The 17,481-nt window shown below is 37.2% G+C and overlaps 1 long non-coding RNA gene and 1 pseudogene across 2 annotated transcripts; one reads left to right on the forward strand and one right to left on the reverse strand.

Annotated features, from left to right (window-relative positions):
* Positions 1-636: 636 nt before the first annotated feature.
* LOC132279781 (uncharacterized) lies at positions 637-15,939 on the reverse strand. 2 transcript variants are annotated; one of them, XR_009471398.1, is made up of 6 exons: positions 15,625-15,939; positions 15,299-15,382; positions 14,163-14,223; positions 8,783-8,956; positions 7,591-7,675; positions 637-1,229 (listed from the first exon to the last, which is right to left on the reverse strand). It is a non-coding gene; the product is annotated as an uncharacterized LOC132279781 (long non-coding RNA). The 2 variants fall into 2 exon arrangements; XR_009471397.1 differs by lacking the exons at positions 8,783-8,956; positions 14,163-14,223 and having other exon boundaries at positions 713-1,229; positions 15,625-15,717.
* On the forward strand, positions 3,991-6,573 carry LOC132279779 (subtilisin-like protease SBT3; annotated as a pseudogene).
* Positions 15,940-17,481: the final 1,542 nt, after the last annotated feature.

The raw sequence follows: 17,481 nt of genomic DNA on the forward strand, positions 1-17,481 counted from the left end.
AAAAGGGTACTTTAGGAACTTTATAGGATAAAGTTTGCTTACATCAGCAATAGTAACGTTGACTGGCCGACTATTAGCGGCTATTTAACGGAAGGGAACAATGTGTTACAGATATACAAACTTCAAGGGAGGTCCGTGTAATTTGATTAACAAAAGGGGAGGTCAGTGTATATTGACGAAATCACAGGGGAGGTCAGTGTAATTTACCCAAACTTTAATACAAATTTAATTAATGATTATGTATACCTAGACATAAGAAGAATGGCTTTTGTATAGAATTATCAATACAATTTCGTAGAAATATGTTAAATATCAAAAGGCCACACTAGTGTTTTTGTCTTAGGCCTCAAAATCCATTGAGTTGCCCGTGTATGAGAGTCCATGTGGGTTTGCATTTATATGATAACGATAATTTTGCTCCCAGCAAAAAATTTACTCTCATCCACACACACAACACGAATACATTATGAAGGCAAAAGCTTCCTTTGGACAAAAAAGTATATATATATATATCCTAAAACACTAATCTTTATATATATATAGATATAAAAAGGAAGGAAGACAAGGGGCAATCGAAAAAAGGAAAAGTGGGCTGAAAAAAGCCGCAACCAAACAAACAAATCAAAAAAGATGTGGAAGCCTTGTTTTGTTTTTTATATTTTTGTGGCTTTTAACATGTTAAACCCAAGAAAGCCTCCCAACTGTTTAGAAAACAAAATAAACAGATCACCACAACCAACATGAAAACCCTAGTTCCTCCACAAATCAAAAGCCCCAAAATCAGTAACAACCATACCAAACAACATACAAAAAAGACCCATTATATATATATATAAATATATGCAATTGTTCATTTTTACTTAAGAAATTAACAAAAATAGAAGCTGATTCATTCATTGATAATACAAGAGAGAGATATATAAGTGGAGCTCTTGAGAAGGGGAAATTAGAGTTTAAAGTTCTTACAAGTTATAGTAGCCCCAATCAACAACCACCATCGTCCAGATCTCCAATATGCCACCAATCGACCACCGCCGCCGTGATCCTCCCTGCGCCACACCAAGGGCACCGCTAAGTCGTGAAGTCGTGGGTCAGTGAGAGAGTAGAATGGAGGTAGAAAAATTAGAGCGTTTATGTGTGAGTATATGCAATGCAGCCCAGCGCCCACCTCAGCGCACATGTGCATGCCGAACACTTCACCGAACCATTCAATCGGTACCCAAAACCACCTTTTAGGAAAAAATAATAATGAATAAAATAATTAGAATTAAATTACTGGCACATTTTGTATAACTGCCTGATATGATTAATTTTTTTCGGCGCCTTTAAAAACAGTGCCGAAAATAATTAATATTAATTTCAATACACCGGAAAAAATAAATTAACAACGGGGAACGGATAAAAACCGTCGGTGAAAATGATATTTCTTGTAGTGTTGGTGGAGCCTAATTTAGAAACATACACGCAATCTCTAGTCTTTGCCCCCTGCAAATCACACACGCAATCTCTAGTCTTTGCCCCCTGCAAATCACACACCTTCGCACTCCTCACTTTATTTCCTCGACTCTAGCCTAATGTCGTGATCGTTGGAGTCTTGGACACGAGGATCTAGCCGAAACAGCCAAGTTTCTCCGACAACGGCCTCTCTCTAGTTCCCTCCGATTGTAAAGGCACTTGCGAGAGAGTACACCGAATTTTTTTTTTTTCTGCATGAAATCAGAAAATCATCTATGCGAGGCTACACCCTCTTTAAGCTCTCTATTTTCATCTTTTGCCCAAAGGGGTTGCGGAGACCCGGTTAACCCATGAACCCTAGGTTCTTCAAATCTCAATTGAAAAAAAAATTAATTACAATCTCTGTTAGACGATGAAAAAGAGAACTAAGGAAACGAAAAAAAAAATTATGCAAACCCAGGTTAGAATGTTCTCATTTCTATTTTTTTTTTTTTTTCTTTTTTAGAGTTGAAAACCAATTGAAAATAACATAGAAAGACAAAATTTTCACTTCCAAGTAACAAAGTCTTTTAATGGAGAATGCATTTTGCAAAAGGAATGAATTTCAAGGAAAAAGATGTACGTATAAATAAATTGATGCACACAGAAAAGATACGTAAGGAGAGAAAATGGTAAAGAAACAAAGAAGAAAAGGTAATTTTGTGTAAAATATATATTGCATTTTATATGTCTGTTTTTTTATCGATACGAGGAAGCCGTCAAAAATATCATTTTCCTTTTTTTAAAAGGAGAGTGTATAGTTAAAGTCCAAATCAATACTATATGGGTAGTTTACTAATTTATCGTAGCAATTTAAGGGTATTTCAATAAATTAGACAGGTCTTTTAGTGCATTTGACTGTCTTTGACTAGGAGGGGAGGTCCGTGTAAGTTAGTTTTATTTTTAGGGGAAGTTCGAATAATTTTCCAAACTATAGGGGAGGTCCCAATAATTATAGTTGTTTGCACAATTTTCGGCTCTTGAGAAGTGCGGGCGTGCTAGAGTCCTTGACCCGAACTCAGGGTATGAGCCGAACCATACTCCCCATATTGGATTGGTCCCCAAATTTGGTTAGGGGACTATGAGGAGGCGGGGAAAACACCTTCTACTGGGTTAGCATTGCCAAGGACTTAAATTTTTCTCAAATGGTTGATGAAGATGCGGAGAGTAAAATGAAGGAGAAAAAAATGGTGAAAATAATGGTTACATTTAGTTGCTGGAATATATATATAGCGGCATTGCATTATTAGGAAATGAACATACAAATTATAAGGATCTAATAAAGAAACTAGAACATGGATAATAAAAGAGAAAGAACTGATAATTAAACTAATACTAAGCACAAGACAAAAGATGAGTTACAAAACAGATAAAAAGGGCTAGTGGCCTAAGGAGATAAGAAAGAGAAGCATAATGCTGATTTTGGTATTTATAGTGAATCTCTCTCCAAAGCATCAACCATGTTACCATTGTTTGATGTGTGCCACAGCATCACCTTGTTCACTCTTCACCCTTAGATGAGGAGATTATGAAAGAGTGTTGCCCAAGATTTTAGACTTTTCTAACATTGTATACTAACATTGGTCAAACTAAAAGCTCACTTTTCAACTTTACTCAATTATTGTAATATCATCATTTGATAGCTATGTAACATATGGGTGTTCCAAGGTGATAAAGAGTTTCACCAAAATAGAACTAAAAGGTCACTCTTTCATTGTTGTTGGCCAAAAAATGCAAAAAATAATATGTATATGAATGTGGGTCAAATTTGAGTGTTAACAATAGCAAACTATAAGAAATGTCAATGCAATTAACCCATACTAAAAATAAACAACTAATATGGGAGGAGATAGGTCAGATAAGTAAAAGTTAGTAGTATAATATGGTCAAATGAAATTTAGATATATATATATATATAAAGTTTAACTTATTCACATGATATACTATAAATAAATTTTAATAAAAATTTCAGTTGAATAATTCTTGTACAATCCTCTTTCACAGCTAAATATATAAATGTCCAATTTGCTGTTCATAGCCATTCAACTTTGACTTAAAACCAAAGAGTTAAACAATGTATGGACCAGTTTTTTTCGTTGACAGCTAGCCCACTTTACACACGTCAATGCATTCAATGTCTCTAGGCGTCCTGAAAATTAATTTCAATACATTTTCATCTCAATCCGGGGCGGCTGGGGTCTAAATTTTTACTTTCTTGTAACATTAGGCCCCTAAAATTATTAATAAAATTTTTACTTCTGTATATTATTAAGGCCCCTAAAATTATTATTTTCTTATATAACATACTAAAATTTTTACTTCATTATATTATCAAGGACTCTAAAATTATTAGATTCTTATATTATTAGACTTTCTAAAAAAAAATAATATAATATTAATTCATTCAATTATCAAATGTGTGAACTTCTTTATTGTCAAAGAGTTCTATTTAAATAAATATTATTAACACATTATGAGCCACCTTCCTGGACCCGTCCCTCACCTCAAATTCAACAGTCATGTATAGTTTATGCTTTTATATATACAGATACAAAATAGAAACCAAGTCACAGATATCATTAGTGTCTAACCAAAATTTTCAAGCTTTGGAGGAAACAATGAAGCTCATTAATGGGGTTCCTCTTCTTCATCTGATCTTTCTTGCATGGTGTCTTCTGGCCTTCCAGGCTAGATCAGCATCTGTTGGAAGGTCCACCTATATTGTCCACATGGACAAGTCTCACATGCCCAAAATCTTTCCTAGCCACCACCACTGGTACTCCTCCACTGTTGATTCCATAAAATTAGCCAGCCACACAACATCAAACGGTCATCAATCCAAACCAGAGCTCGTCTACAGTTATGATAACGCATTACATTGATTTAGTGCACTGTTGTCTCAAGATGAACTAGAGACTCTAAGGAATTCCCCAGGTTTTGTCTCAGCTTATGGTGATAGAGAAATCACACTTGACACAACCCACAGCACTGAATTCCTCTCTCTCAATCCTGTCACCGGCCTATGGCCTGCATCAGACTACGGCAAAGACGTCATCATTGGTGTCATCGACAGCAGTGTCTGGCCGGAGAGCAAGAGCTTCAACGACAAAGGAATGTCCCCAATCCCCTCTCGGTGGAAGGGTAAGTGCGAGGAAGGACAAGAGTTCAATTCCTCGTTGTGCAACTTGAAGCTTATTGGAGCTAGATCCTTCAACAAGGGGGTTTTAGCTGCAGATCCCAACATCACAATCCGCATGAATTCTGCAAGGGACACCGATGGCCACGGCACGCACACGGCCTCCACAGCCGCTGGAAGCATTGTGGAAGGCGCTTCGTACTTTGGCTATGCACAAGGGACAGCAAAAGGGGTTGCGCTCGGTGCTCGGCTGGCCATCTATAAGGTCACTTGGGACGAAGGAAGTTATGCTTCTGATTACCTTGCCGCAATGGACCAGGCCGTAGCTGATGGTGTTGACGTGATATCGGTTTCATTGAGTCTCGGACGTGGGATACCTCTGTATGAGGATGCTTTTGCCATAGCTTCCTTTGGAGCCATGGAGAAGGGCGTGCTTGTTTCAGCTTCAGCAGGCAATAGAGGCGATTCACTTGGACAAGTGCGCAATGTGAGCCCATGGATCTTGACCGTCGCGGCAGGTTCCATGGACAGGTGGTTTGCCGGCACTTTAACTCTCGGAAATGGGGTAACAATCACCGGATGGACTCTGTTCCCGGCAAGTGCCTTGGTGTTAGACCGCCCTCTCATTTACAACAAGACTCTGTCTCCATGCAATTCAACTGAATTGTTATCTGAAGCCCCTAGTGATGTCATCCTCATTTGTGATATTGCTGAGGCATCTTATTATCCATATATTTATCCAGTTATTGATCAAGCTCGGCATGTCTCACGGTCAAATGTGGCTGCAGCTATATTTATCAGAGACGATCCTGCAGAAGCTTTCTCTGATAATGTTGAAGTATTTGAATCCAACGAATTCCCCTGTCCCGGAGTTGTGATTAGCACTAAAGAAGCCACAACCGTGATCAGATATGCTGAAAGTGCAAATACAGCAACAGCAAGCATCAAGTTCCAACAGACCAAATTTGGTACAAAGCGTGCCCCTGTTGTTGCCTCATTCTCTGCAAGAGGTCCTGCCTTGAGCTGTCCCACCATTTTGAAGCCGGACCTAATGGCACCGGGGATATTAGTTTTAGCAGCATGGATTCCAACTGCTCCAGCAAGTGCTATTGGCTCAAATATTGCATTGTACAGTGATTACAATATGATCTCCGGTACATCCATGTCGTGTCCTCATGCTTCTGGCATCGCCGCGCTCCTTAAAGGGGCACATCCGGAATGGAGTCCAGCTGCTATTAAGTCTGCCATGATGACCACAGCCAACACATTTGATAACACTGGCAATCCTATTCGACGCAATGGCTTTAATAATTCCGATGCTACACCCCTATCCATGGGGGCAGGTCATGTTCATCCTAACCGAGCACTTGATCCAGGTTTTATCTATGATACTACTCCACAGGACTATGTGAATTTCATATGCTCACTGAACTTCACTGAGAATCAATTCTTGACCATCACAAGATCAAAGGGCTACAATTGCTCAAATCTGTCTTCTGACCTCAATTACCCTTCCTTTATCGTTTTGTACACTGACGAAAAGGATAATTTGGTTCAGAAATTTCAGTGGACTGTCACGAATGTGGGCAAAGCCATGGCCACTTATAGAGCTAAGGTTGATGCACCAAAGGGTTCTGTGATCACGGTCTCGCCCAAGACACTGGTTTTTAAGAAGGTGAATGAGAAGAAGAGCTACTCTTTGACTATACATTATAGGGGATTGGAGGGTGCAAGCCACACATATGGTTCTGTAATTTGGGTAGAAGATGGTGGTAAGCATACTGTGAGAAGTCCTATAGTGATCTCACCCTCACCTGATATTTTTGGGTAGGTTCGTGTTTGAATATTGCATGCGATGATAGGGAATTGTCGTTGCGTTTGTGTCATGAGGACTAAGTTATTTTGAATAGTGAAAATAAAGAGCAGGGCTCTAATTCTCAATCTTTGAAGGAATCATACCAACTAAGTGATGGTGTGTGTGTGTGTGTATATATATATATATCTAAAATTTGGTGTATTTCTTGATTTTTATAAATCAATTTCTATCAATTACGTGCACAATAAAAAATAAATTCAACATAAATATAAGCTAGTTCAATTTTGTATTCTAAAAAAAAATAAACTCTCTTTGAAAGAACGCACAGTTCAATTTATATATATCACACTGAGAACATAGCTTGAGATGTCTTCCTATTCCTACTGCATCCAATCTATGGCACACAGCACAATCTTTTACTTTGTCTTATATAATACTATTTGTGGTCAATCATGAAAGCTTTTATTTGTCTTACCTTTATTCTTTGTTTTCACCTTTTACCTATGGACCCCATATGTTTCCTCCATTATTACACACGTAGTACTCTCTCTCTCTCTCTCTCTCTCTCTCTCTCTTTATATATATATATATATATATATGAAAGTTCAAAAGCTTTTAGATACAATGAAACCTCCCTACAAACCCAAAGCTCCAAACCAACAGAAAGCTCCATCAACGGCCAACCCCATTGCCAAGCATCTTAAACCCCCTTTCAGAACACTGAATCACTCCACCACTAGCACAACAGCCCAAATTGCTACCTCACCAAACAACATTCCTCTTTATAATCATAAGCACAGACCAGCCCCATTGTCCAATGTATTATAATCAATAATAAAATAACCACAACAGTCTACAAAGAAACAATATATATATATATATATATATATATATATATATGAAAGAGTAATTCCACAAGAGTAAGAATAAGCATGCAATCATACTTAGGTGAAACAGTCACCAAGAGGATTCAGAACACCTAACACAACAACACTGAATAACCTAAATTATCGTCATTTGTCTGAAAGTTGAAAAACTATAACAATCAACAAATTAGATTACAATATTGAAATGCACACAGTTGTCAACCTAATAATCCACCCGATATTAATTGGGTGATCAATCAAAAGAAGATTAAGAATACCTGACACTATAGCACTTGGACAACCTAAATTTGTCATCATAGGTCCTGAAGCTGAATGTTGCGACAATCAACAACCTTGGCACTCCTGTAAAAGAAATTTACAATTGTGAACCACAGAAAAACAAATGTCTCGCCACCAAAGGAAACTTTATCTTTATTTATAATAATTAATTGGGTCAATTTTTAGACAGAGGTACTTAGTACCCCTTGAATGGGTTTTCTAAATTCGAACACCTAATTAGAGAACTCGTATGGATCCTTTCTTCCTTTAGCTATAATCAGGAGGCAAGTCAACCTAAGACACCAGAAAATTAGGAGTTCAACAAGTTCTGAAATGGTGCCAACTTTTGTATACAGGTCAAAAAGTCAATTGAAAACCATTTATTTAGCATTGTTGTAGGAGAGATATAAATGTGTTGTGTGTGGGTGTGTTTGGACAGAGAGACGGTTGCATACGTTGCCATGGGAGAGTCCTCTGATCAAATGAATCAAACCATCAGTTTCTCTTCTTCACTGAGTCTATTTTTTAACTAAAATATAATAATACAAATATGAATCAATAGAAGAGACGACAGCATAACATTTGAATCAATAATTGATTGCTATGTTTTAATGGAGCTTTAAATTCATATCTTACTTCTAACATTCCAAAAGCAAGCCAATTTACAACTAACTGAAAAAAGTAGAGTCGCAATTGCACATTCTCATCTAAATAATCCTACTTAACATTGAAAAGCATCAAGGATAACCATAAGAAAGTAAAACTACTATTCTAGAAATCCTTATATTAGTTAAGCAAATTTTATCCTCATATAAGTTAAACAAACTTTAGACCAAACGTGCTCTCCTTTTGAAAATTTCTCGAGGCTTATCTGTTTTGAAGCAGAAGGAATTATAAGCATGGAATGCAAAATAGTTGTTTCTCGGTGTGGAAACTTGATATGGTAGCCATTAGTATAAGGGTTCGTTTTAAATTCTAATTTTTTATTTTTTCCACCTTTAGAGTCATTCAAATCTTCTTAGCTTCCAAAAAAAGGCTTTAAGAGGTTACTTCCATAATGTTCATGGATTGGTTTATGTTTCTTCAATTGGACTCACTATGTGAGGTCAGGAAACTTGTATTGTTTCATACATAGTTATTTAATTTTCACTATTTGCATTGTGTTATATCATATCTATCTGTAGAGAATACCTTAGGCTGTGTTTCCCAAAACATGCTTCCTTGTGGAGCGTAATGAATGGGGATGGATGTTCTGTGACCTCGTTCGAGTAAACACAACAAATCTTTAAAGATTAAGCACACCAAAATTTAAAGCTTCCAAACATGATATAGTAGCCTTTGCATTGGTAACAGCTGTGTGAGGGCCTACCAAACCCAATAGGAGAATCAGTGATCAATTGTAATAGCATTTCAACATGTAGGTGCAGTACAAACGGACATAAACATGTATTACAAATAATGACCATTACAAAGAATTCAGAAGGTCCTTGTCCCACTTCATTTTTGTATGTTTGTGTATCTTTGCCACCAAAGACCTTAGTCTAAGTGGCAGCACTTTGTTTCAAATTTCAATAAAGATATCTAAGTTCAAATATATTGTGTCAAATTAAAAATTAGGTTTCATTGGAGAACTGCTAAAAAATTAGCAATTAAGTTGGGGAATGTTTGGTCATGCCCACTAATTGAAGTTGCATGGGCAACGCCATTGTTCTTGAGGAATACTTGAACCAACCACAACATGAAATCCATCAAATAGATGCATGGATTGATGATTAGTTGGTAATTGTATGGAATAATTCAATTGTCTACCCGAAAAGTTGTGGAGGAAATACGGGTGAACATGGCTTAATGGATTCGAAGCCAACCTATAGTGAAGCTATTGATAAGAACCATTAAAAAAAAAAAGTAGTTCATAAATTATGAATATTAATCATTTTAAAATCATCAAATTGTACATCATCTTGAACTGAGGAAGTTGTTGGGTAATAGTTAATTAGTTATAAGAGTTGGGGTCATAATGTAAATAGCCAATACTTGTGTGTGTGTGTGTGTGTATATATATACCAAAAGATTTAGGGTTCTCAGTAACGTGAGAACACCCCCAAATTACTGTCGTCCCTTTTTATCTCTTACTTCGTAATGTGGTATCAGAGCCAGTGGTCTAATCCCTAGTTTGCAATCGTCACGCCTAGGGTTGGAGTTGTCATCTTTACTGTGTGTTGGCCGTTGCTAGTCTTTGTCTAGTTGCCGAGAGTGTTCGTCGTCGTTGATTGCTGTTGAGTCGCCAACTGTGTTAGTTGTTTCAGATTGACATGGAGTTGCAGAGTGTGTTACGGCTACGATTTTGGGAAAACGACTGTACTGGTTGGATTGTGACCTAACCCTATTGTGAAGAGTATGGGTTAACCCTATTCAGTCAAGTTTTTCAAAACCGGATCAGATCTTACCCTTATTTTCTGTCCCGACTTAAGCAAGTGGGTTCTGCGATCAATTCAGGCCAAATTTTCTGGAGTTTAGCTCTTTTTCAGGCCGTTTTTCTTTGTTGTGTGCAGTTCAGCCTCACAATCAATTTAGGATATTGTACCTCAGTTGCTCTTTTTCATTCTCAGCCCCTCCTATTTTCTTCCCAGCGAGTTGTTACATCTGTTTCTAGACTCATGGCAGAGCCCCATGATATTAAAATAAACTCTACTACTGTTACTGATCATGTTGGAATGCAGATTACTACGGTTAAACTGAGAAATACCAACTACTTGTTATGGGCTCAGGCGGTGAAGCTATCCTTAGGCACTATAAGGAAATTAAAATATATCACGGATGATCCTCCAACCAACACTGAAAAAGATTATGATGGTTGGGAAACTGGAAATTACACGGTTATGATGATTGGGAAACTGGAAATTACATGGTTATGTCGTGGTTGTGGAATAGTATGGAGCCTTCAATTGCAGCTAATTTTATGCTTGTTAATAATACAGCCAAGGAAATTTGGGATGCGGTCTTAACTGCTTGCTATTTAATAAATCGTATGCCATCTTCAGTACTAAAAGGGAAGTCTCCTTATTCTATTCTTTATTGCCTCCTCGAGTTTTTGGTTATGTTTGCTTTGCTCATGTGTCAAGTCCTGGAAATGATAAATTATCTGCTCATGCAATCAAGTGTGCATTTGTTGGTTACTCTCGAACTCAAAAAGGATATAAGTGTTGGGATTCTAGCACGCGTCATTACTTTGTGTGTATGGATGTGACCTTTGAAGCCACTCCTTTCTTTTCTTCACTTCGTCAATCTCTAGATACTGAGTTTTTGCTTCCTTTACCTACTATTTCTGATGGTCATGTAACGACCCACTCCACCACATGCTATGATATTGTCCACTTTTGGGCCGAGCATAGTTTTTAAAGGCTCAAGGCGCACTAAGGCACCAAAGGCCTTCTGGAGCCTAAGCGCAAGGCGCAATATAAGGCATGAGCCTAATTGAAGCAAGGAGCGTGTGTATAATAATTCATATTTCAACATATATTTATTATATATTTTCATAATCAAGCAATAATTGCAGTTAATTTAAGTAGTGAACCATAAATTTATTAATTTTGTCAGATATTTCATAAGGTTAAACAATACGATATATGATATAGAACATTTTAATTAGTAGTCATTTGAGTAAAAAATAAAATGATATGACTAAATGATTAAAAAATACAAGGCGCACCTCTTTTGAGTCTGGAGCCTACTAAAAAGCGTGAGCCCAGGGGCTTTATGTGAGCCCGATTGAAGGGGCCTAGCTAGTAGTAGGTTGAGGCGCTCTAGCTAAGCCTTGACGAGTCTGGGGATTTCTTGGAGCCTAGGCGCGCCTTTAACAACTATGGGGTCGCACCCGCACGGTTTTGTTCTTTGGCTTTACCCCAAAAGACCTCATACCAATTGGAGTGACATATCTACATATATAGCACTTCCTCTTCCACACCTAAGCGATGTGAGATTGTGCATGTAGCTCACCCAGTGTGGTAGTCTGACAGTGTCTCTTGCACCTTGTACCTGTCCCCCCCCCCCCCCCCCCCCCCAACTCTAGCTGAGCCTTGACGAGTCTGGGGATTTCTTGGAGCCTAGGCGCGCCTTTAACAACTATGGGGCCAAGCCCGCACGGTTTTATTCTTCGGCTTTACCCCAAAAGGCCTCATACCAATTGGAGTGACACATCTGCATATATAGCACTTCCCCTTTCCACACCTAGGCAATGTGGGATTGTGCATATAGCTCACCCAGTGTGGTAGTCTAACAGTGTCTCTTGCACCTTGCACCTGCCCACAAGGTCGCCACAATCACCCCCCCCCCCCCCCCCCCGGGGGCGTCGAGCCCAACGTTCTTGTTGGCCACACTTTTAGCTGGGCTAAGCTCTGATACCATTTTTAACGACCCACTCCATCACATGGTATGATATTGTCCGCTTTTGGCCCGAGCCCGCACGGTTTTGTTCTTGGGATTTACCCCAAAAGGTCATACCAATTGGAGAGACACACATACATATATAGCACTTCCCCTTTCCAAATATGGGATTGTGCACCTATAACTCACTCAGTGTAGTAGCCTGCCAATGCCTCTTGCACCCGCCCACAAGGTCACCACAGGTCACTCCACCAGCACATCGCTTGGGTCAGGCATATATAAACCACTTCAAGTATATAGTCGCCGACCGAGAGAAGTAACACTAATTTCCACACACCAATTGTCTATATGAGTTGAGGTTCCTTCCCATGATGATCTTCTTATTGCCTTACGCAAAGGTATTCTTTGTTGCACTCATCATCCTATTGAACATGGTGGTTCTTTTGCTGTTTTTTTTTTATCTCCTTGCTTCCAGTCATTTGCTTGTACTTTGTCTTCTGTTTCGATTCCTCAATCATATTCTCAAGAAGTGTCCTCTCCTGGTTGAAACATGCTATTGTTGAAGAAATGGTTGCTCTTCAGCAGAATCACACATGGGACTTAACTCCTCTACAATTGGTTGCAGATGGGTGTATGCTGTCAAATATCATCCTGATGGTACAATTAAAAGGCTGAAGGCTCATTTGGTAGCCAAAGGATATACTCAAACATTTGGAGTCGATTATTTTGAAACTTTTTCTCCTGTTGCTCGCCTTACTTTTATTCGTATTCTTTTATCAGTTGCGGCTATTCAAAATTGGCCTCTCTGCCAGCTTAATATTAAAAATGCCTTTTTACATGGAGATCTTCAAGAAGAAGTTTACATGGAGCAACCACCTGGGTTTGTTGCTCAGGGGGAGTCACATCTGGTGTGTCGGTTAAAGGAAGCTATATACGGGTTAAAACAGTCTCCAAGGGCAAGGTTTGACAAATTTAGTGATGTGGGTGAGTCAATATGGATTAAGCAGAACTACATCAGATCAATTTGTTTTTTGTGAGACATTGCAAAAGTGGTACCATCATCCTAGCAGTTTATGTAAACGATATTGTTGTGACTGGGAATGACAAAAGTGGTATTGATGACTTGAAGAACTTTTTGAGCAAGCAATTTCATATGAAAGACTTGGGCAGGTTGAGGTGTTTTTTAGGAATAGAAGTAACAACATCTCGGAAAGGAATTTGCATATCACAAAGGAAGTATATATGTGATTTTTTAAGTGAGATAGGATTGTTAGGAGCAAAACCAAATGATACTCCCATGTATTCGAATATAAAATTCAGTTTAGATGAGGGAAAACTTCTAGAGGATCCAGGGAGATATCGAAGACTTGTTGGAAAATTGATATATTTGACTGTGATAAGACCAGACATAACCTTTGCTATAGGGGTGGTAAGTCAATTTATGCACCAACCCAGACAACCCCATTTGGATGCGGTATATGATGTTTTAAGATACTTGAAAGGAGCTCCTGGTAAAGGACTTGTCTTTAAGTCCTCTAAAAACATGGATATCGTTGGGTTCACTAATGTTGATTGGGCAGGAAGCCAAATGGATAGGACGTCTATATCTGGATATTGTACATTTGTGGGAGGTAATTTGGTATCATGGAAAAGTAAGAAGCAAAATGTTGTGGCTATATCAAGTGCAGAGGCAGAGTATAGGGCAATGGCCCATACTGCTTGCGAAATGATGTTGATAAAATCTCTTTTACAAGAGATGGGATTCTCCAATGACAAGCCTATGAGAATGATCTGTGATAGTCAGTCTGCTATGTATATTGCTAGTAATCCAGTATTTCATGAGAGGACTAAACATATGAAGGTAGATTGTCACTTTGTGAGAGACGTGGTGATGAGTAAAATGATGGTTACTACTTATGTGAGATCCAAAGATCAATTAGCAGATGTAGCATGTATTTACCAAGGCTAAAATGATGGCCATCCCTTTTTCTCTCTAATTTCGTAACAGAAGTGATTGCACCTAAACTCCCCACATGTAGGGGTGAACTTGAGGACTAGATGCTAAGAACGCATGTGGAGGTAGTGGAGAATAGGCCTAGTGCAAACACAATCCATGTCAGTATATAACTATCAAAACACAATTTTGGGGATTGAATCAAACCAAAATGAAAGATTTTGACTGTCAAACCTAAAAACCTGACTGCCAATCTGGATTTAATTATGCCCGTGCTTGTAGACGAAGACAGCTCCTGAACAACGTACCAAGGAAGAGAAAAACACATATGAAAATTTACACACACACACACACACAAACCAAAAAAAAAAAAAAAAGAAAAAGCATGCATGCCATTAACTGAAAGAAATTCAAAAAAACATAAGTATACTAGTGGAGTAGGTGTCTATGACTCCTTCGCCTCTTCTGCAGGTTTATCCATCTCACTGATACCCATTTTTCAATCACACCACCTTATGTATTACATAGTTTTACACAATATCTATTGTATTTGACATGACTTAACTCAATAAAGTTCTGTCCCAACTTCTATGGGAATTATTTTTACCGAAATATAGAGACTACTTTTGGGGTTAGTTTACATGAATCTTATTTCAACATTCTACTCAATTTGATAGCATTACTCCAATTAAATCACGTGTTTCATACCTTTTCTTTCTATACCAACCCATGTTAATTTTACTCGTCCCCTTCCCCTTCCCCAACGAATATCTTCCATGTGGCACTCGCAGCTCTTTCGCACCAGTACACTCCTCTACTCTCAACTCATCCAACTTCGATTATTTAAGTAGCATCATATCTATTACTAAAAACAATATCTGCATCGATAACTGAATAGTTACAAAATTTTCAGCTTTGGGAATGAACAGGTTTAGTATTTAGTTTTGGTATATTTCGATGAGAATCAATAGTGATGAAATGAGTTTGTAATTAGTGAAGTATAATTTGAAGGCACATAATTTCAAAACGTCCATCTTTTCAAATTTTCTTATACAAGCTTATAGTTTTGCCCACCCTTTTTACCACCATTCTTGCCCTTTTTTTATTAACAGGAATAGGCCAATTCGTTTTCTATTGTTGCTTTGAAGGCTATTATTTCTTTGAGTATTTCTCAGTGGCAGGTACTGATTGAAGAATTGAATCTACACATAGCAACAGAAGCCAGAATCTTTGCCCATAATTGACATATGAATACATCATATAAGAAACTAATCTTCATCACTTACTCCAGTATTGGTATAAATAAATCAAATTTTTATCATATTTAAATTTGCGAAATGAATTAAGTAAAACCTTTCATGCTTACTAACCTTTTCCAATTATCAGCAATGCCTTCAGTGGTTCTCCAACTATTTCAAATTGCTCCAGCTCAAGTTGTAGGATCTTCCTCTCCCCTAAAATTAAAAAAAAATAAAAAGATTATAAAATAAAACGTTCAGGAAAGTTGATTTTCAAGGAAAGTATACCTTGTGAAGATTACTGATGATTAATTCATAAGAAGTTTTTGAAGAAACCATGAGTCAAATGAGGGATTTTAGAAAAAGAATAAAATAAAGTGAAGAAAATAAATTTTAAAAAAAAAAAAAAAAAATTTGATTTATACATCAATGTGCCGCCACTCAGTTGGACAACTTACATGCATGCTTGACCTATATAAAATGATTTGAGAAACCTCAAAAACTTTAGAGACTCAATTAAACTGACGGACACTTCCATTCAAAGAGAACAAACTAACCATTAATGAAGTTAAGGTTATTTCTGATTGGGCCTGTGCCCTTGCTGCCCAAGAGGGCCTGTTTTGTAATTAATTGGCAATGGGCTGCGGCCCAAACCTTGTAATCTTTTAATCCAATAATGTCAGTTGCTTTATTTTCCGAAAAAAAAAAAAAACTAACCATCCAATAATAGTTAAAACCAAGCAACAAAAGAAACCAAAAGAAAATCCTTCAGAATAAATTTTTTAAAAAAAATTGTAAATTTCACTTAAATGTAGAAATTTTATTTTCATCTCATTTTTTTCCTTGATAAGCATTTTTCTCTCGATTTTCAGTAGTTTTCAAACATTTGTTATTAAATGAACTACTACCAAGTTGACACAGAGATAAACATAATAGTATTCAGTTATGGCATGACATTAACAACATGATTAGACTTTTGCACATCTTCTCTTTATTGAGTTTATGGTTTACCCAAAAATCATCACTATAGACATTTCAGTGAAGAATAATAGATTATCATAAACCATAAAGTATTGTTCAAATTTGATCATCATTTACTAACTCCTAATTATAACATATTCAACGAGAACAAACAAAATGTCTTTGAATGCTTTAAAAAATAAAAATAAAAATGCCATGGGGCCTTTTAATCTCAACATACTTCAATTCGGCAAAATCACATCCACGGATAAGCTCAACAACATGAAAAGGAATCATGATTAGGCCAAATAACAGTAAAAGCAAATAATATGTTTTGCAAACAGCCCTCTTTGTTGGGTGGTTCAGATTTTGGAATCAGAACTTATTCGCTGGATTATGAAATTTCGAAGGAGAAGAACTTGAGCGTGAATGGGAGTGAGAGTACCTGCGATTTCCAACGATTCGTTCCTCTGTTTCTCTGCAAATTGAGCGATTCGTTCCTCACTGCGCCTCGATCTGTTTTAGGTGCTCTGAAAATATTCCAACTAAGGGCAACTGACACTAATTTTTCAAACCCTTCTCATCAATGAATTTTTAAAAGAATTATTTCAAGTTCAAGACGGTTTAATATACGGAGTACGTAGTTTTTAAGAAAAACAATTCAAATAATCAAAATATGAACTATCATAACAATATAAAATTAAAATTTATCATAAGATATATTAATTAATTGTATCGTCTTTGGGAGTGTTTAAATTTTCTTTTCAAATAGCATCTAATTTCTATTAAAATGAACCCAAAACTCGTCCTTGTAGGCACAAGATGAAATGAGGTAGGCTCCGAATAGAGCTTGGTCCTGTCTCAAGAAGTATTGAATCTAAGATTCAAATTGAATCAATTGGGTGCAAATAATTCCAAGAGTTGATCAACTTGGAATCCTAAGTTTAAAAAATCAGACCCATTTCTAATGGGTTAATATGTATAAAGTTCATATTACATTTACAAAATTACTCATTTGTTTAATGTTCAAAATCATACTTTAATGTTCAAAATCTTATCATCATACTAAATCAAAATTACTCATTTACATCAGACTAAATCAAAACTTTAATGTTCAAAATCTTATCATCGTTTGTCCCCTTTCTCCCTCATTAAAACCACCTCTCTACGGTATCATATTTGGCTCCAAACAAAGACTAATAAAGATTTCATACCCTTCACTGCTTCAGCCACAACCCTTTATGCCCCGTTTGGTTGGAGGGATGAAAAATTAGATGGAAGGAAAAGGGGGAAGAATGGATGAGTCATCCTTAAGAAAGGGAAAGTGTCTCCTTCATTTTTTGTTTGGTTGAATG

This window comes from Cornus florida, unplaced genomic scaffold (genome assembly GCF_030987335.1).
Source record: "Cornus florida cultivar Cherokee Brave unplaced genomic scaffold, ASM3098733v1 CherokeeBrave_3.0.0_Hap2_Chr10, whole genome shotgun sequence".
In the NCBI taxonomy this organism is placed as follows: Eukaryota; Viridiplantae; Streptophyta; class Magnoliopsida; order Cornales; family Cornaceae; genus Cornus; species Cornus florida.